We start from the raw sequence: 11867 nt of genomic DNA on the forward strand, positions 1-11867 counted from the left end.
CACGACCGAGAAACAAGCTCTTTATTAAATGCAAAGTAACTGTAAATAATACAGGGATCAGGATGTACACCTGACTTGTCCAAAAACATCAGCTAAGGGAGATGGCCTATGAAGGATAAAGAGTGGCAAATCTCTCCTTTCCCAGATCACTTACCAGGCAAGAAGCAAAAGTGCACTAGTAAACAACATTTCAATCCTCTCAGAAATGCATTGAGCCTATATAACTTTAAATTAACTTACTTCTGTTCAGACTATAGAGAGAATTCCTGACAAGAGTTCACTGAATTGAGACATCAATAAGGATCATTTTTAGAACGCTGTTTTATCCTACATGTAACATATCAAAGAGAATGAACATAACATAATTATTTTGGGTTGTGTTGCTGGCTGGTTTCAGCAAGTAACAACAGTAGACTACCATCTCCTTTGCAAAATTTCATCTGCATTCACATGGGACCTGCATCACTCATTTCAGGAACATGTGTAAGAATGTTCTGCATTTGTAAAAATTTCACATAAGGGAAGGAACAATACATAGCTTCCTTCTTGCATAATTGCCACTGTGTGTAAGGTTCTGGTCAAAAAAGTGCGATGGAACATACAAAAAAAACCCTTCTGAATCTGAATTATATTCTCAAACTTTTATGAAACTTTGAGCTCTCTGGAAAGCAATACAGGAGTTCTCTAAAACCTTCACAGAATATACTTAAGCAGTGGAGAAAACACCAGGACTGTGCACAGGGCTAATAGAATTTGTACAGCACTACTGTAAAAGAAGAACTATTTCAAAGAATTGGCTATAATTAAAGCACAGTGCATTCTGCTAGATATTCAAAAATACATACTTTTCATAGGAAGAAGTCATAAGCCAGGAAGAATGAGTCACTATAAACAATTATAAGGCTTCTGGTGGAGTTCAGCCCATTTTTTAAGTCCTACACTTCCCTAGAGGGCAGGCTGCCATCTGGGCCTCACACAATATCCTTCGAACACTATTCTGTCTACTCCAGCATTTCAGGGAGCATCCTATACATCAGTCACACGTCTAATAAATTCGGGAACAACAAAATCATTGAAATGAAGAGAAAACATACAAACGTGGAAACCCCATCATCTGGCTAGAAAAGCTGTAACTTTCAAACACCTACACAACCACAAATAAAAGGCAACTTCTCATGTAACTATAAGCCCATTTCATCCCTATTTATTTTCCCTGCCAAAATGAAAGTGCTCACAACTCACCTAAAAAAAACCTGAAATAGCGGATGAAAACAGAAAACATACATGACAAGGTCCTGAGTCCAGAGGGAGGATGAGGGAATCTGTTATTTTGAAAATTATTATAAATGAAAAACCTTGGTATCAGAGCAGATCTGGAGTGCTGGACACAGAGAGGAGGATCAGAACCATGATGTACACACAGCACCTGTTACTGATGTGGATTGCAAAGTCTATGTCCTCCTTCAGGGACCCGGGAAGAGAACACTGAACTCTTAGTGCTGGGGGGACCTGTGGTGAAGGGAACAAAACTAAAACTGTGGGATGCAAAGGCTGCTGGCAGTTTTTATGCTTCATGAACACAAACAGGTCTTCCCAGTTACACTAGTAAACCATTTTCCATGCTAACTTGTTTTGGCAAGTGGAGGAAATAAAATGACTCATAAGACATACATGGCAAGTATTTCCATTAACCATATGTTCTTTTTCATCTTTCTGCCTTGTCCAAAGCACGCTAAGACTGCACCATCAAATAACACCACACTGAGCAAGAGGATGGCCGAGATTGACGAGATCATTAATAATCACCCACCTCCCCTTCCTTTTGCTAAGGGAAGGAAGCTCTCAGCAACCCGTACATAGCTGATGTGGATTAGCTACTGGCACCCTGCACAGAGTTTAATGGCAAATACGAGATGGTTTCCACCCTGCTCAAATAGCTCTGCTGTGAGTGCCAGAGGGAGCTGTCCTGGAGGCACAGGCAAAGGCAAGAGCATCTCCTCAGACATCAGCAAAGAGTCCGTACATGGCCACTGTGGAACAGGCTGCACAGAGCAGCTCTGGATGCCCCACCCCTGCAAGTGTTCAAGGCCAGGCTGGATGGGGCTTGGAGCAGTCTGGTCTAGTGGAAGGTGTCCCAGCCCACAGCAGGGTGGTTGGAACGATCTTTAGGGTCCCTTCCAACCCAAACCATTCTATAATTTACCACTTAGCCCATCCCACACTGGCCATGCATTTAGTTCCCTTTACTCACAGGTCCTTAGGCATAAATTTGCTTAAATCTGGTCAGCTGCATCCCTTACGAAAGGCGTAAGAGTCCCCATTAGACATGACCACATTTCCAGCACCTTTAATATTATCCTTGGTTTCTGTGTCAAGTCTGAAGTCCCATGACCAGTCTGAGTCAGCAAACATCTTGTCTTCCAGACTAGTTTCAACCAAAGAGAAGTCCCTCATCTATTTCATTAAACAACTAGCAAACACTGAGTAAAAGAAAGGGAATAGTATCTCCCCTTTGGCACCAGCACTGGTTTATAACATAAATATTCTTCTTGAAGAACTATCTAACTTGTTTCTGTCTCAACTCAGTATAAGGAAAATGTGAGATCCTTTTAGTTATTCATAGAAGTTTACAGATCACAGAGAAAAACGGCAGCCTTGGTATGAACTTGGCATAATAAATAAACAGAAAGACAAAACCCTCTAGTTTGAACCAGGCAAGAAATTTCAGTAAACCTCTGACAAAAAATTGTGGCAATAAGGAACCCCATCTTCATGCAGCAAGCTTGGCATAAAAATAATAAATTGGAATCATGTGACCTCATGAGGAAAAGAGCAGCCATTCCTGTTTGAAAGAACTATCTAAATATCTTATTTTCTGAGTCACTTGATGAGTATCATCCTACCAAATTGTGTGCCTACAAAAAAAAAAACAACACAGAAAGGGGAAAAAATAAAACTGCTCTGCCTCCTGAGTGAATGAAAAGAGCAATTAAACATGCTGTAATTAAACTGCAGATCAAAACAGAACGAACAAGTCACCAAGTAGCAGTTTTATATCCTGTTCCTAGAAAGATTGTTGGCAGGCATTACAAACAAACAAACCACGCTCACATTTAAATGACATTGTTATCCTAGGAAAGCACTTTGAAATCTGGATGCTCACCAGCTAGATCATTTACACACAAATATCTGAGTATATTTATCTCTCTTATTTGTACAAATACTTATTAGAACACTCTCCTCTTACCTGGACTATTCAGAGCACAGGTCACTCTAACATTATCCAGCAAAGGTAACATTTTTATCCTGCTGGTAAATTCCCTCCTACACATTCCATGTCAGGAACCCAGCACACCACCTCTTTCACTGCTGCTTGCAAATGAATCATGACCAACATGGAAAGTGCTTTGAACTGGGACAAAAATGCGTTTTCTACCCCCAGCTCTTTTAGTAAGTTGCATCACCAGCATAACAGACCTTGCTAGCAGAGTTGCATCCTGACTTCACTGCATTAGTCCAACCCAGCAGTACCAAGTCCCAGCACTGTCAAGTCCACCACTAAACCACGTCCCCAAGGGCTACATCTACACGTCTTTTAAGTAAGTCCATGAATGGTGACTCCACCACTTCCCTGGACAGCTGTGTTCCAGTGCTTGACAACTCTTCCATGAAGACATTTTCCTAATACCCAAACTAAACCTCCCCAGCACAACTTGAGGCCATTAATTCTTGCCCTATTGTTTGTTACTTGCCAGAAGAGACCAACCTCAACCTGGCTACCACCTCCTTTCAGGTGGTTGTAGAGTGATAAAGTCCCCCCGAGCCTCTTTTTCCCCAGAATAAACAATCCCAGCTCACTCAGCTGCTCCTCACCAGACCTGTGCCCCAGACCCTTCACCACTTCCATTGCCCTTCTCTGGGCACACTCAGGCCCCTCAGCGTCTTTCTTGTACTGAGAGGCCCAAAACTGAACGCAGGATTCGAATTGTGGCCTCACCAGTGCTGAGTACAGGGGGACAATCACTGCCCTGGTCCTGCTGGCCACACTATTGCTGATACAGGCCAGGATGGCACTGAGCTTCTTGGCCACCTGGGCACATAGCTGGCTCATATTCAGCTGCTGTCACCAGCACCCCCAGGTCCTTTTCTGCCCAGCAGCTTTCCAGCCACCCTGCCTCCAGCCTTTAGTACTGCCTGGGGTTGTTTTCACCCAACAGCAGGACCAGGCACTTCACATCTTTTATTCTACAATCTTCCCTTGTCTACAGTTCAATCTAATTATGCTTTGCCTTCTAATGCTCACATTACCATCAGTCACCTTCTCACTGTATATGAAAGAGACTTAAAAAAATCACTTCCATTGTCACCAGCATAACTCTTGAAGCTGGAATTAAAGACCAAAGTAAATAAAATCCCTGGAGAGCTGTTCTTCAGCAGCCCTTTAGCAGATAGAAGATGGCTTAATCTTTCACAAGCCCCCTATTTCATTCTCTGGTTCTTAAGTGCCTAGGAATGTTGGGGACTTTTTAAGCTAATATAAGCAACAGCAGAAAGGTTAACAAAAGCAACACTGATGTTAGAATAAAGCATAAAATTTAGCAAGAAAAGCATGTTGTACTGTGCAATGAAAAAGAAAGGAGGTAGGAACAAAAAAAGAAAATTACTTTGAAAACAATGCAGGAAAAATAGCACAGAATCTATTTTAGAAACTGGAAATAGCCCAGGAAAGACAGCAAATGAAAGCCCAATTTACTGACTCAAAAAATGTATTGAATAAAAAATGGGCTCCAGTCCACAAACTTAGGACATGTGAAGAGCAAGTAAGAAAAATCAAGCCTTGGAGCAATACGCAAACAAGCAGATTGCACTTAAAAACAGGTACTGAAAACATTTGAAATTGTCACTGATGGCCATTGTTGGCAGTAAACTCAGGTGAGTGATCCTCACATGCAGTGACAACACCGTACATTTCTACTGTCTACAATCACTTGACGTGCTGATCCTTCATTTGGGCATATGCAAACCCTGACTGAAACTGCTGGGACCACACCCCATAAAAGCAAAGACACGGCAGCACAGGTATCTTTCATTCTAGCTGGTACACACAGGAAACTAGAATTATTCCAGGATTCTCTTGCCTGCTCATGCATCTCAGTCTCCAATACAACCAAGACTTTTAGAACATGAACAGAAAATCCTCCTCGTTTCCTTCCTTAGCCCTGAACTGTGTAATTACAATTCTTAAAGTGTAAGTAGGACAAAGGTGAAAAGCAATTGTAAACATTACACTTTAGTAGTGGACTCTGGAGTGCTTCACAGCTCCTCAGTGCAAATATGCATCTCCACGGCTTCTGGATACACTGGGATAAGTTCACTTCAGAGAAATTTCAGTAGTTTGTTTTTTTCCCACTGGAAGAAGCAGGCAGAGATGAGCTGCAGTTGGTGGCATCAACACGTCCAGTTCAGGCACTGGGAGCCAGCCTTTGGAGCATGTTGCAGAATACACTTGCCTATTTTGCTTGTGTCAGGCACAAAGGTGTCCTACAGAAAGCACAAGTGGTTAAGGGCCGTAACAAAAAGAACAAGCAGGTTGATCAGATGGGTTGATCCAACTCTACCATAAGAAATGCTAAAAAGGCACACATCCAGAAGCACAACCCCTCTCCAGAAATACCGGTAGCAAAAGGAGGATTTACATCCAGATATCAGTCTGGCCTGAGGCACTTGCTGGCCACTACAATCAGGGAGGCTCACACTTGCAGAAAGGATGTAAGCAAAAGTTGAGATGGCAGTGTTCACCATCCTCACCTTTTGATCTAACACTAAGTAGCTGCACAGCTATTCAAGTGGTAAAATTCAATTCAGTGTCCTTGATCACTCTCAGAAGGATCAAAATTACGACTCCCTCTCCAAGGAGGGTGGCCCAGACAGAAGGCAAGCAGCCAGAAAAGAAACGCGAAATTCAAGGGACCAAAGAAAGGAGAAAAGGAAGTTATGAGCCTACTTCCTGTGAAAAGGAGCCTGAGCTTTCATTCCTACACCAAACTCCCGGAATTTTTTAGATATTTTGCCATTAAAAAATAGGAAAGAGCAGCAGCATAGCAGTAGGATTCATCTGAGCAAATGTAGATATTGACACCTGAGCTAATTCCATATAATCCATTTACAGCCCACAGAGAGAAACACACTTTAAGGAGTAGTCAGCTCATCCTGAAGTAAAACATCTGAGCTCTGTTAAATAAATTTGGAGAGATTAATTCTGTTATAGAGTGTCTGGCAACTTTTTCCAGTGAAAACCACCTCTTTCAGTGGGAGAAGGTCTTAAAGGAGTGTTATCAGTTACTGGGGGTGGGTACATCTCATTCTTAAACTCTTCCCTAAGTTCTTAGGCTCCCCACTAGACACCGAATTACCATTGCAGATGTGACTTTAGCTCCTACAGTTTATCTGTACACAAACACTTCCAGCAGACAAAATTAAATGTCTAAGCATGGCAGCATTTAACTTCAGATGAAAGCTTCTAGCCTGCTATGTTAAAGTAAAGCATCATCAATGCAGTAAAGTAAGTGAAGTGTTTAATACACATGAGCAGAGAGTTGTATACATCAGGAGTTAAGAAGCTGCCAGCTTTATTTAGCTTTATTCGCATAATGAACATAACAAGCTTCTTTTAACACTTTCTGTTAGGACAAGTTGAATGAAAGTCCTTTTTCACTCCATTATATGAAAAGAAGTAAATGCATTTTAATCCCTTACTTTGTTCTGTTACTAGAAACACCCCTCTGATGTCAATTTTCCCATATTCCTCAGGTACCCTCCAAGCGTTAATATTAACAGCATTACAGAGAGAGAACGTTGATTATATTACAAAATCACTTTCTCCCACATCTCTCACTTAAATAAAAAGGCAATATTAAAAAACTCATGTTGAATAAAAAACACTTTTTTAAAGCAAGTTTCATTACCAAGGTTATAATTCCTCAGTCTTCTCTTCAGATGGAAAAAAACAACCAAAAAAAAAAAAAAAAACAAAAACACAAAACCAAACCCCACAGCACCAAAGAACCCCAAATATTTATCCTGTTCCATGCATCACATGAGAGATGCTACAAAGACATTTCTGTCCTTTTTCAGATTTAATTTTTAAAATAGTATGTTTTTTCTCTAGTCACTGGTGATCCAACCTGCGTTCAAATAAAATTCATTTACACTCTGGGATTCACCATTTTATCTTTCATTTACCAACAATTTTACTGAACCATAGCAACAGGTAAATGTTTCTTTGTAGTTTCTCTGTAACCGTCAAATATTGCAGACACCTTTTTGTGAAAACCTAGTCTTGCAAACCATAATCTTTTTAATAATATTTTTTATTTACCGGACCCTAAAGAAGTGTAAGAATAAAACTACAGTGCAAAGACACACATTTTCTACTTTTCAAAACATCCAGCAGTGACAAACTTGTGCAGAAACATTTGAGTACTACTCAGTAAGCATTTGGTATTTGACAAGCGGCAGCATTATGTGAACATGAGGTTTTTTTAAGGATCAGGATAAGCAAACTTTGAAGGTGAAGCCAACACAAGTCATTCTGCAATGCAGAACATGCTTCTCTGTCAGCTGGAAATAAGTAACTGCATGTTTGTTCTGCTCTAAGGTAATATCAGTTCATTAATCTATCAGCAGTGCAAGTGAGATTTTAAAACAGTTTATAAAAATACCAGATATCCAGAATGAGGCACATGATATCTCAGAGACTTGGGCAAAACAATCGTAACAGAGCAACATTTCTAGGAGCTGACAAGGATTCTGTGAAAGGTAGCAGTCACATGGCTGGATGAAAGTCATTCTACAGATGAATTCATGATCCCAAACAAAGAATTCTCCATCTTTAACCCAATTAGCACAGAATTTGAGGGTTCTTTTAAATCACTTCAGAGCTAGCAGCAACTTTTTGTCCATTATGTCTTAAGAAACCCAGGAAGTATCTGAGAATAGAAATTTAAGAAGCAGAATTGTCCAAGACAGTTGTCTGACAAAGTGCTAGTAGTACATAAAAACAGTGTGGTTTTTCACCAACTTCCTTAAGTCTAGATCTAAAATGAAGACTGCTTTAGACTTAAAGAAAAAGCAAACCACGTATGTCCTCCTGAGAGCCGGTAACCAAATCATGCACAAAGTGAAGATTCACAGAAGTTTCATTCCTTCAAACGCCCAACTCATAATTATGAATTTCTATGAGCAAACTCATGTTTTGACCTGTCAACACTATTAAAATATCTACCGCTGTTAACATAATTCTTTTAATTGCAAGAAACGGTTGTAACTGTGGGGCTATTGCAGCTCCCCAGGGGAGCCAAGACTGGTACCTTTCGGGTCAACATTATCTCCTGTCGATCCAAGCAGCCTAAAAGCCCCAGACCCCTTTGCCAGACTGGCAGCACTGCTGCCTCTCTTGTTGCCTCTCAGTAACTCAGGCTCAGCTGCTGTCAGCCATCTCTTACACAACTTTTAATCTGAGCTAGAAAGTAAGACAAGGGTAACAGCATGAAGGGACACTTGAGTTTCTAGCTACCATTTCCATACTGCCTGCCACCACTCACTCCCCATGTCTGAGATACAAACCCTCCAAACTACACAACCACATCTGGGAAGAACCTGGCAGCTTGGGCTTCAGACAGACTGAAAGCGCCGCAAAGTAACCCAAACACACAATATTGTCTGAAAACATAAAACTTCTGCCATCAAATCCTTCCCTTCCCCTATAAGACAAAACAGACAGAAAGGAAGGTGAACACACCCAGGCAGTAGAAAAAGTGTTTATGCACAGCACTTGGAAAAGAAAACTATGAGCCACAGTGCATATCACTCAATGTGACAGTGACCACCAGCTGCTGTTTCAGAACGTGGGTAAAGAAAACTCACAGCACATGGAACAAAATTACCTGCCCATAGGTTAACTTTAAATCACCTCTTTACATAGAGCCTGGCTTAACATAAAAGCAAGAAACTTTTGTGTTCTTAGTTTTATTTTTAAATGCTTTCACTACAACTCAACATTCATCAGTTTCTAAATATTTCTGAGCTCTGGCCTCAGTAATAATTTGCAGCAATTGTTGCAATTACGGAACACGTGAAAGGCATCTAAATCTCAACTACTTTTGAGTTTCATTCAACGCACCATTTTTCTAGTTTTACCATATAAAAGAAATGCAAAACTCTAGGAGCCTTGCTTTGAATACTTTTAAAAATGTGCTCTGAAGTTAATAGTATAAGATGTCATGCAGTCCTCCTTCCTCTACTTTCTGTGTTATCTTTCAAGGTGGAGCTGCCACTGCTGAGCACTAAAATCACGACAGAGGCAAACAAGCAAACGACAAAACAGGAGGTAGATACACATACTCAGTATATCCCCCAAGTTTTAATATGATTCTCAGCCCACTCCTCATGCTATCTGGTATTTCTTTAATTTTAAAACTCCATGTCCATGTTAATAGCCATGCTTTCCTGACTTATCACAGTACTACCTAGAGTATTTTGTTAACAGCTAATTTTAAATATTCCGGGATGTATTTGTTATAAACATTTTCCTTTATAATACACACTTACAACTGTCCTTCATTTGCAGTTTTGTTGCCCATTGGCAATATTATTTTATCCACAGCAGTGTTTCCCCTTAGGCTGAATTAGCCATCTTACACCTTGATCTTTTTAAAAAACAACTTATGTCCTTCTGGTTTCTTGGCAAATGAGATTAATAGCCCATGATATAAAAAAAAAAAAAATTAAGAAATTAGGAATTCTACTTTATTTATACTACAGTGACCCATATAAAATAATCTTTTTCTAACCAACTTCCTGTTATTCAATCAGTTTAAGGTTTATGATGGTGCTTTCCACCTGAACTGATGACCACTCTGGACACTGAGTCACATTCAGTGGTTGACTCGGCTTGAGTGATGCACCCCCTCATGTTCCTCCAGCCCTCTGCCAGGTAGAGTTGTCAGGGCTGAACAGAAAGCAAAGCCCCTCCTCAGCAAGTCTTAACTTAAAATCAACAGCAAGAACACAGACCACTGGCAACATCAGTTTGCATTAACATGCTGGGCTGTAGACTGCAAAGGCTAAAAATGTTCTCCATGCCTAACCTGATTCCTCCTGCCACAAAGAATAACATCAAAGAAAGGGTTGGGCATGAGAGTTACTATCTGGGTCATGCCACATAAGGTTACTCCAGAACGCCAAGTCAACCACTTTAATCGGCGACCTCCTTAAAAAGACTGCATCTATATGTAAGCGTATGTCAAACACGAGCCATCTACCTTTGCTTCACAAGAACTATCCATGCTTTCAAAAGAAATCAGCAGAATATTTCTCTCTGGAGAATAACTACTACAACTATCAGAACTATGAAATTACAATTTCATAGAGTCTATCAAAACTAGATGTAAAAGCTCCTTGCTTTTGATTCCCTAAATCTTTGCTACAATCTTCAAAATATGCTAATCACTCTGGTTTCCATTTCTTTACTCAAATACACACCTGTATTTTTTTTTTACCAGCTGTACTTCTAAACTTTTTTAGAAAGCCGAGTTAATACCTAATCCAGGCAGCTCAGCATGCTTCCACATTATGAACCACATTCCACATAATTTCCTAATACGTCAGTTTTACCATATTTCATCTTTATTGCCAGAAAGGCAATAGAAGCAAGATATCACAAATTAGCCTAATAATGACACCTTATGCAAAGAGGTTATTTAAGTTCTCAGCAACATAGTTGTTTTAATCATTGCATTATGGCTGATGATTTTAGCTATTCATGTTTCCTAGATTTTTCTTCTTTTTACACAAGACACTTCTCTCTCTACATGCTCTGCAAGTTCACCTTGGACTTTTTACTGCTAGCTATGAATACGTTCTCTGCCTGGATTTCAGCAGGGTGAGATTTCCACCTTTCAAACAATTTCTACTTCGCATACAAACCAACATTTAGCCCTTAGGCTTATCCTCACCATCCTGCTCCCATTTGTCCAGCCTGCATTTAGAGACATCTACTAGCTTTGTGAAGATGCTCCATCATCTAGGACATAGTGCTTTTATTCCTCGACTTATGACTACTCCTTCTGGTCTCCCTTCATAAAGGTTAGGTCTTCCAAAAGCTCCCTTGTTGCCATATCAGTTTTTCTTACCTGCTGCTAAACTTTCCTAACCTTCATACACACTGTTAATATGTTATTTAGGAAGTCAGCTAATGCTGTCTGCTACAGATTTTTTTTAAGCTTAAATATACATTTCAAGGGATAATCTTGCCACTTAATAGAAGTGTCTTTTGCAAAGCAGGGCATTCACATGGCCACTTTATGCCAGCTTAAACTGGTTCCCTTTCAACTACCACCTCCAGGCTATACTGGGAGAGGGGTTAAGTGTTCCCTTTTGTTGTTGTGGCACTCCACCACACAGCTCTCCACCTTGGATGCTTTATTGCAATATATTGTTGATAACTACAAGAACACCACGCTGCAGGCTCTGGGATCAAACTAAAATTTCTACAATTTATCATTCACTAATTAATACAGCTTTTGTGAACCATCACAGTTTGTTCTCAAGAGGAAACCTTTATAATCCTGGTAGTCATTAATACTAAAAGGCAATAAACGTGCCCTGGCACTGGTGCTCCTAGATAGCTGTAGATGAGTTGGAAAATAGCCAGGGTAGTACCAGAGGAACACTGAGTAGAGTAGGAAATAAAGTGTTTACTCACACACAAAGTTAACCAGCTTTATTCAGCATACTACTAGTTCAGGACAACTGTGTTAGAATAGAAAAATGGAATAGCCCTAGACAACCAAAAAAACTGGCAGAGC

Source organism: Corvus brachyrhynchos, unplaced genomic scaffold (assembly GCF_000691975.1).
Source record: "Corvus brachyrhynchos isolate BGI_N302 unplaced genomic scaffold, ASM69197v1 scaffold44, whole genome shotgun sequence".
Taxonomy (NCBI): domain Eukaryota; kingdom Metazoa; phylum Chordata; class Aves; order Passeriformes; family Corvidae; genus Corvus; species Corvus brachyrhynchos.